Source organism: Labeo rohita, chromosome 11 (genome assembly GCF_022985175.1).
Source record: "Labeo rohita strain BAU-BD-2019 chromosome 11, IGBB_LRoh.1.0, whole genome shotgun sequence".
Taxonomy (NCBI): Eukaryota; Metazoa; Chordata; class Actinopteri; order Cypriniformes; family Cyprinidae; genus Labeo; species Labeo rohita.
Window position 1 is genome coordinate 25,436,556 of NC_066879.1, and position 9,786 is coordinate 25,446,341.

The window sequence follows — 9,786 nt, forward strand, 5'->3', positions numbered from 1 at the left end:
GACTCCGGACATCCCTCTTTTGGGGGGTTTACAAGGCTCATTATAAGGAATATAATGTTTATGTATTTTTTCGGGGCCCCCGAGAGAAAGCGGCTCCATATGCATTGCATATCAGTCATACGCCGCATTCGAGCCCCTACACGCTGGCATTTACTAACATCAGTGAATGCATGTTAAACAAAGCAGATATTCTTGCCTTCTTGTTCTCCTATGTCAGTTTAACAGCTCTCACATGCTGAAGTGATTAAACTGCAGCTTGTTGTTTTCCCTTCCCAAAAGTAAAAAGGCTTCATGCAAAGAATGCTGAAAGATTTGCCACCCAACTGAGCTTTGGGTTATAGGAATGTTGGCCTGAAATATAAAAATTCTAATGAGGCATGAACACACAGACTAAAATCTAAAAATTTTCAAGGGCAAAGTCAGCCCTGTTATTAAATATTGTTATGGTGGATCAAAGTATTTTACTACATTTGACTCCTTTACGCTCTCTGACATCAATTTGTGATGCAGAGACTCTGTGGTGACCATGAAATCTAGAAAGATGAGGAGATTTAAAACAGATCATCTGTGTAGATGTATAGGAACCTATAGGAGGACATTTATAATTAGCTTCACTGCAAAAAAAAAACATTTAAAAAACGAAGTAAAATATCTATATATGTTCAAGATAAACGTACTTGAGAAGCAATATTGTCTAAAACCTGTTATAATAAATGTAATACATATGAATAAATACAATTAATACAGAAATGTTACATGTAAAATGTAAAGTAATATTTTGGGGTTTTAAAAATATAAAAAAATTTGTTTCCTTTTTGTATTAACATTACAATTCAGGAGTATGTATTATCTTTAAATTTTAGGAGTAAATAAATAAATAATAAAAACACAACTGTTCATTAGTTCATGTTAGCTCAGGTCCATTAATTAAAATTTTGAATTATAATAATGTAGTAGTAAATGTTGCGATTAATATGCATTGAAATTAATAAAAGCAATAGAAGTACTGTTTATTGTTAGTTCATATTAACTAATGTAATTAACTAATGTTAACAAATGGAACCTTATTGTAAAGTGTTACCAATATAATGATAAAAAAAATGCTAAATAAATACAAAAAATAAATACAAAGATGTTTAGATATTTTTAGATGTTTTTACTGAAAATAGTCAAAATACTTTTTGGATTAATTTTTATTTATTTATTTATTTTTTAAATGTACTTGAGAAGCAAAACGGGTAAGACAAATATTATAAGATGTTGTAATAAACATAAAGCATCTAAATAAATTAATAAACAATTTTAATTTTAATTTAATATTTTAATTAATTTTTTTTTTAAACTGAAAAATGATCTTGTTCAGGTATGTTTTACTCTTTATTAGTATATATATATATATATATATATATTTACACACACACACACACATATACATATAATTATAAATATATATTTTTATTAAAATTATTATTATATTATTATTATTATATAATTATTATTTTTTTATAAGAATAATAAAAAACTTTAATGATAGAAATACTTAAAACAAATATAAATCATTTAACAGAAAAAAACATATTTTTACTGAAAAGAGTCAAAAATACTACACTGTAAAAAACAATTTGTTGAGTCAACTTAAAATAATTTGTAACCTGGCTGCCTTAACATTTTAAGTTCAGTCAACTCAAAAAAGTTTATTCAACTTGAAATGTTAAATTATACTAAGGGACAACTTAGATATTTGAGTTGAATCAACTTAAAATTTTAAGGCAGCTGGGTTACTTACCCATCTGTTAAGTTTAGCAAACACAAATATCTAAGTTGTTACTTAGTACAACTTAACATTTCAAGTTGAATAAACGTATTTTAGTTGACTGAACTTAAAATTTTAAGGCAGCAGGATAACAAATTTTTTTAAGCTGACTCAACAAATTGTGTTTTTTATTTTTTTACAGTCTACTTAGAATTTATTTTCAGTGTTTTTAAAGATTGCCATAATTAGTACTGTGTAACATCAATATAGGAACAGCTCTTCCTCTTTTGCTCCCATGTTCACTTACAACACATACACAAATGTAGTTGTGTGTTTAGGCAGTGGTACATGAAGTGGTGGGCCTTTCACGGCACTGTTTTAATGCAGAGCTCCATTAAAAGACCCCGTCTCTCACTGGAACGCTAAATGAGTGACACTCGCCCGCCATGCCGGACATTCACACCTAAGATCAAAGAACTGTAGGATAACGGCTTTTGCTCACATACCACTAAGCTTTGGCCAGCCCCCCCTCCACCCACCCTCACTTTTAACACCCCAGTGATAAGTCTGAAGTGGCCAAATGGCACAAACACCTGTCTGCAGTTCAAACACGGACATCGTCCTTGTGCAATCACCTGTCGGCTATCAGCTGTGAAAGGCCTTCTCACTTTTACGAAGCAGGAAGGGGCTTTTCATTGTCTCTGCGACATGGTCGGTTTGTTAAGTGGTTTGAGTCTCTGTGCCGGACCAGAGAGCTTGAATCACCCTCTAAATGGCCCTTTACAAAACAAACACTCATGTTTGCTTAGAAAGATGCATTAAATGCATGCATTAAAGACACCTAAGTGAACTTCTTGCGTAATGCAACTTTCCAAATTGTTCGCAATTTGTATTACTTCAATTGTTTAGGAAGAGTTAATTTAGTTTTATGTGCACAATGAGCACTAGTGTTGTAAATGTCAACAGAGTTAGAGAGAGGAAATGTAGAAAAGAGGGATGAGAAGAGCGAGAGAACATCAGAGGGTTGAGGGAGGAAATCCCACAGCAACCTGACCTCCATTTGAGCCAACACTACACATGAGTTCACCTACTCTCTCTCTCTCTCTCTCTCTCTCTCTCTCTCTCTCTCTGGGTGTGGTAGGTACATCAAAAGCTCCATGTCTCTATAGACTATTCCCATTTAGGACATTTTGGCAAAAACAAGCAAGGTGGCACCGGCCACAAAAACACAGGCAATTTTTGAACCAAACATCTAAACAAAGCACACAATTATATGTCTTACATATAAACACGCTCAAAACCTGGCAAGTGCATTCCCACAGTCTTCACAAAGCAGCAGAGATAGAGGTCTCTTAAAGAGCTGCATTCCTCTGCACTCATCCACAGTAGAGGAAACAGAGCCCTCTCTATCATCTGCTCATTCAGAGAGCTCATGGTCTGCATGTGATTTCAATATGGACACGGCAAGTCAACTGAGGGTCTGTTCGCATTCATGCTAATGTGAGGGCGGCTGTTGAAACGTTTCAGCGGGAAATTAAACAAATCTTTTGGAATTTATGTGTTTTTGTGAACTTCTTATATTTATAAGAGATCAACAAGCAAACAAGATAAATGTGTTATATTGGCAGGGTAAGCCATGTAGAATACAGGGAAAACACATGTTTGTCCTCGATGAAAAAAAAACCCCTAATAACAGTGGGGTAAAGGAAAATAAATAAATAAACAATGAACATAAAAAACATTAATAAAAATAATATCAAGTACTTCATAATGCAAAAATATCTGTCTTGTTTTAGGGGTGATTTTTACAGGAAGACAAGAAAAAAAATACTTTTAAATGTGTTATGGATACAGAAGGCCTCTATGAATATGAATGAATAAGAGGAAAAAATGCACCATCCATATGATAATTTATTCTTAAAACAAAAAAAAAAAAAAACAAATAAAAAATAAATAGAAATTATATCAATTATATATTTATATATATATAAGTAAAACATAAAACAAATAAGAATAAAAATAATATACTTTATATAATACAAAAATAAACATTTATCTGTCTTGTTTTAGGGGTGATTAATAAATAAATAAGAATTGAAATTATGTCAATTATATATTTAAATATATATAAATATAAACAATAACAAAATAAATATTTGAAAAAATAATTTCTATAATACAAAAATAAACATTTATCTGTCTTGTTTTAGGGGTGATTTTTACAGAAAAACAAGAAAAAACATATTAATAAAAATATTTTTAAACATTTTAAATGGGTAGAGAAGGGCTCTCTGAATAAGAATGAATAAGAGGAAAAACATGCACCATGCATATTATATATTATGCTTAAAACAAGAAAATTGGGGGAAAAGAGAAATAAATAAATAAAAAATAAATAAGAATAGAAATTATGTCAATTATATATTTAAATATATGTAAATACAAACATGAAATAAATATGAATACAAATTAAATGTTTATAATACAAAAATAATTTTTACAGGAGGACAAGAATAAAAAAATAGCATTAAAAATTGCAATGTGTTACATGGGTAGAGAAGGCCTCTATGACTAGAAAAGAATAAGAGGAAAAACATGTGCCATCCATAGGATAATTTATGCTTAAAACAAGAAAACTGAAAAAAAGATAAAAATTATGTCCATTATATATTTAAATATATAACATAAAATAAATCTGAATACAAATAATATACTTTATATAATACAAAAAGTATTTTTTTCCTATTAATAATAATATATATAGAGAAATTTTGTCAATTGTTTTTTTTTTTTTTTTACTGGATGTTATGCCAAAAATATACATTTTGAAGATGACCAGTACTTTCATCTAAATTTGGGGCAAAACAGCACTGAAACGCTTTCACTACATTGGTAGAGAAGGCCTCTATGAATAACAATGAATAAGAAGAAAAACATGCACCATCCATATCCAATATGAATACATATATATATATATATATATATATTTTTTTTTTTTTTTTTTACTGGACCATATGCCAAAAATATACATTTTGAAGGTGACTAGTATGTTCATCTGAATTTGGGGCAAAATGGCACTGAAACTCTTTGTCAGCCTGAACAGATTCTTTTACGCACTAAATAACTGTTGCAAGGTTCTTCTAATACCTGTTTCTCACAACAGCATAAAAAGTACTCTGTGTTTTTCTGCGGAGGCAGCATATAGTGTTAGTGAGGGATATGGCAAGTGCAGTGACGGGTGGGGGTGGCCGAGGCACCTTGCAACAGCTGGACTGAATTAGCCGGGGGGATCGGGGGGTGCGGGGGGGCTCTGAGACTGCTGGCGCCAGGAGCAGGCCAGCAGGTCAGGGTGGATGAAGATTACCAAAACACAAGCGGGCAGCCATGCCCTGCGGAGGGACGGGGAGGTGGGAGGGAGCAGGGGTTCCTGGCTCACAGGCCTTCAGTCACAGGATGGGGCGGCAGGAGGACTTCCACTTCCTGTCAGATAACCCTTTCCTGTCCATATGACATCCAGAGAAAGAATGCCTGAAAAGAAAAACAGTGAATGCAGATATTCACGTGATACTGAAAAATTGGACAAGGCACGGTTCTTGTCAGAGCTAATGTTGTTAGCAGCTTTTGCTGAGACATAGCTCCCGTCGTAGTTCATATCTCAGAGCGAACACGACATGAGATTAAGATATTTAGAATTAGAGGGGGAACGGAATGAAAACAGAGAGAACATTGCTGTAAAGCTCTAAATATAGACGTTTTATTAGATTTGGAAGCCAAATGGTGTATAAACACACTCAGCCACCATGTCTGGATGTGAAGTGGGGAATGTTCAAGAGCAAATTCCATATGAGGTAGAGAAACACATTTCCAGACATTACAGGCATGTAGACCTTAGGATTTGGTCTCTAATGCATAAACGAACACTTAGAAAACAGCCAGGAGTTACTTCAGACTACTTTGTTTTGCCTTAGTGTCATCAGTTAATCACAACACCACAGAACAGATTAGTTAATAATGCTATTATTCCAAATTACTTAACATTAAGTGTATGAAAGCTTTAACTAAACTGTCATTTTCGTCTATGAATAATTATTTACTCTCAACAGTTAACGGTTGAAGTGGCACATGAGGCCATCTAGTGGCTGTTAAAACTACAGCGGCCCGAAATGAATCGTGCTAATTAAAATGATGAACACACTGATTTTGTTAGCATTTAGTAAAGGTATTCACATTCAAATAAATATAATTAACACTACAGTAATTACATAAACAGTACTGGATAATCCTGGGAAAGTAGTGGGAGTTACCATTAGTTCTTTTCCCTTTTAAATCAGGATTAGTCATAAAGAAACCGACATGCTGCATCACTGTTTGTCCGGATTAAACGTACTTCAGAGGACGTGACTGGGCACTGTTCTGAATTTCATCAGCAGTCCCACGTCTTATGTGAAAAGCAAGTTGTTTAAACACTTTACTAGAACACCAAACTCCCGCTAACTACACCTGCACTAGCACTACCGGTGACTAGACAAAATCTCTAGAGGGCGCCACACGCACTTCAGTACAAAACAGACTACAGGGATGAAATGTTTATTTACCAAGGCATCATTTTTGGAGTAATCTGATTAACACATTCGGAGGAATATGTTTCTCACAAATGTCTTTTTCTTTCATTATTTAAATATGCATACTGACATGAACTGAGACAACAGGGTCGTTTCAAAATAACCCCAAAACATATTTTTCATTGTTACTACACAAATATTAAAAATACAGTGGCATGCAAAAGTTTGGAACCCCCTTGCAGAATTTTTAAAGATGTGAATAATTTTAACAAAATAAGACAGATCATACAAAATGCATGTTATTTTTTATGTACTGTCTTGAGTAAGGACAAAAAATATGTTTACATACAGTCCACAAGACAAAAAAAAAAAAAGCTTAAATTATTAAAATAACCCCCTTCGGGAGTTTGGGAACCCTTGATTCTTAATACTGTGTGTGGTTATCTGGATCATCTATGTTTTGTGATGGTTGTTTATAAGTCCCTTGTCTGTTCTGAACAGTTAAACTGAGCACCGATCTTCAGAAAAAATGTTCACACTATTAAAAAAGGTTCAAACATTCACTGATGCTCAAGAAGGAAACACAATGCATTAAGAGCTGGGGGGTGAAAACTTTTTGAATTTGAAGATCATTGTAAATTGTACTTAATTTGTCTTCCGGGAAACATGCAAGTATCTTCTGTTGCTTCCAAAGGGCAGTACTACTTGGGGGAAAAATTATATTTCAACAAAATAAGAAAAATTTGGACATCAACCTGTTCAAAAGTTTTCACCCTCCGGGTCTTAATGCATTGTGTTTCCCTCTGGAGCATCAGTGAATGTTTGAACCTTTTTTAATACTTGTGTTTAAGGCCATCAATTGTCCTCAGTGTGAAAAAATGAATCTCAAAATCATATAGTCACTGCTGGAAAGGGTTCAAAAATGCAAAAGATGCTGGAAAACTGAAGAATCTGCAGGACCTGGAGGATTTTTCTGAAGAACAGTGCTCAGTTTAACTGTTCAGAACAAACAAGAGACTCGTGAACAACCATCACAAAACAAAAAAACAGTAGTAGATCATCCAGGTAACCACACAGTATTAAGAGCCAAGGGTCTCCAAACTTTTTAAGGGGGTTATTTTAATAATTTCAGCTATTTTTTGTCTTGTGGACTATATGTGAACATCTTTTATGTAAAATATCCTACTCAAGACAGTACTAAATAAAAAAATAACATGCATTTTGTATGATCTCTCTTACTTTGATAAAATTATTCACATTTTCACAGATTATGCAAGTAATGTAAATTATATGGAATCTCTTTGTTTAATTTTGATGATGGAGATGGTATGACTGTGAAAATGTAAGTAATTCAACGTAACGTAATGTACGTTATGTGTTAGTAGCTAACACTCTAGTGATTGTCTTTGATTATTTTCAAAGAAGAAGTGTTTGGATAAGGAAGATCTTAAAAATCATACTGAAAGGCACAAGTTCGCTACATAACCTTATCCACCTAATTCTCGCCTATGGGCAAGACTTTCAATTCATTAGCTGCTATACAGAAATAACGAGAAGAATAACAAGGTGCAGTAAATGGTAAAACTGTTTGCACTACAAACCAGTGTGTTCACAATTCAGATAACACATTAAAATAATATGGTAAGACACACCAATTTGCAATAACAAGCAGCAATATGAGCTGTTTTGTACAGCTAAAAATAGCTGGACGCGGATGATACCGGAAGCCAGACCCATAAAATTTACAAATGGCTGTGTCCACTCTTATGGTAAATAAGGTGGATAGCAGGTACACTCTTAAAAAATGAAGGTTCTTTGCTGGAATTGATGATTTCATCCATGGAACTGTTCCATTGTCAGGTTCTTTAGGTTCTTTAGGTTGTTAAGAGTGTACATTATATTTTATAACAAAGAGCTGTAATTACAACTGGATGTCACTGCATGTGTGCAACTTCTCAAGTATGCTCTAAACTGTCAGTTTAGCACATTCATTAAGCGCAAAATGAACACCTAATTTGCTAGAAGGGTCTACTGACACCGCACAAGTGCCTGAGACTCTGCCAAGAAACAGCACTTCTCAAGATGCTTCAGGGTTCACACCAATACCCCTAAGGTTAGAAGTGCAAGTGATGCACACACAACCAACACCCCTTCTCTCACTGTAGACAGCTATCAAGCCCCTGAGGAGTGCCATTGAGTGTCAAAGTAGTATATTTTCCTGCCAAGGCATGTATTACACATAGTGCTAAAGCAACAGAACTACCTGGTTTCCATAGTTAAGTAGTGCTGCAGACATCTTCCAAAAAGTATTCACTTACAGACACCAAGGCACAAGCTACTGTTAGTACTTATGCATATAATTAAAAAACATTAGTTTCTGTATTTAGTATTGAGGCTTACACAGTTATGCCAGACATATTAACAGAGGTCAAATTAAAGGTGAAAATGCTTAAACTCTGGTCATTTATTTATTTTTATATGTATGTGCATTTAAAACACTATATTACTTTTGCATCAAAATACCAAAATAATTCCTTATGAAAACACTATTGTGGAGTTTTTCGTTTGCTATTTGACCAAATGGTAATGCACAACCCCACCCCAACCCCCCCAAAAAACAATTATTTATTTAACTAAATAAACAAACTATGAAAAGTAGTAATGTGGCCATTTCTCTTTTGCTTAACAAAATAAGTATAGTAAGTACTTAAAGTAATGCAGCACCCTCTATTGACTGAATCTAAATGTTTTAATTGGAGTTCTACAGACTATTCTACTAAAATAGACATGTGTAGAGTATATACAACGTGTAGAGTATATGTGCAATGTTTTCATTTACAGCTACCAAATATGTTTGCTAGGAGTTAACTAAAATGGTTATATGATAATGACAAAGAACAAAAAAAGTGCTTCACAGTTCAGATGCTGCTCTTTAGTTTTTGGGAAAGGCATACTGAAAGCCATCTGTGTTATGGGCAGGCTGTGTCTGCGTTTAAGCAGTTGCTGCATGAGACAGGTGCCATGCTCCCCCGGGACGGTTCAGAGGCAGAGTAAACTGACTTCAGTAGTGGGCAAACCCCCTCACATTCCAAACCACCTTAAAGATTAACTGTGGCCTCTGGTATGTGAATCACTGCCCTTGTACGGTTCATGATAAAAGCTATAAGGAGTACAATGTAAATGTGTTTGCACCTCATTCATCTGAAGTGCATGCTGTCTTCAGGTAGCCTGAGAGATGACCTCCGTACAGACGGCACTCAGCAAGAAATGCCAACTATATTAGCAAGATCTCCATATTAGCAAGTTATCAGAGTAACAACTGGTCAGACAAATGAATCAGGTTTAAAATTTCTTAACAAGACGATGAGGGATAGGACTGTTTGCCCATGACAAATTCTTTATTAATTCATTTGCTCAGTATAGGCAGCTTAAATAAAAATGATGAAAACAGGCCTGTGCTCCTCTGCCAAG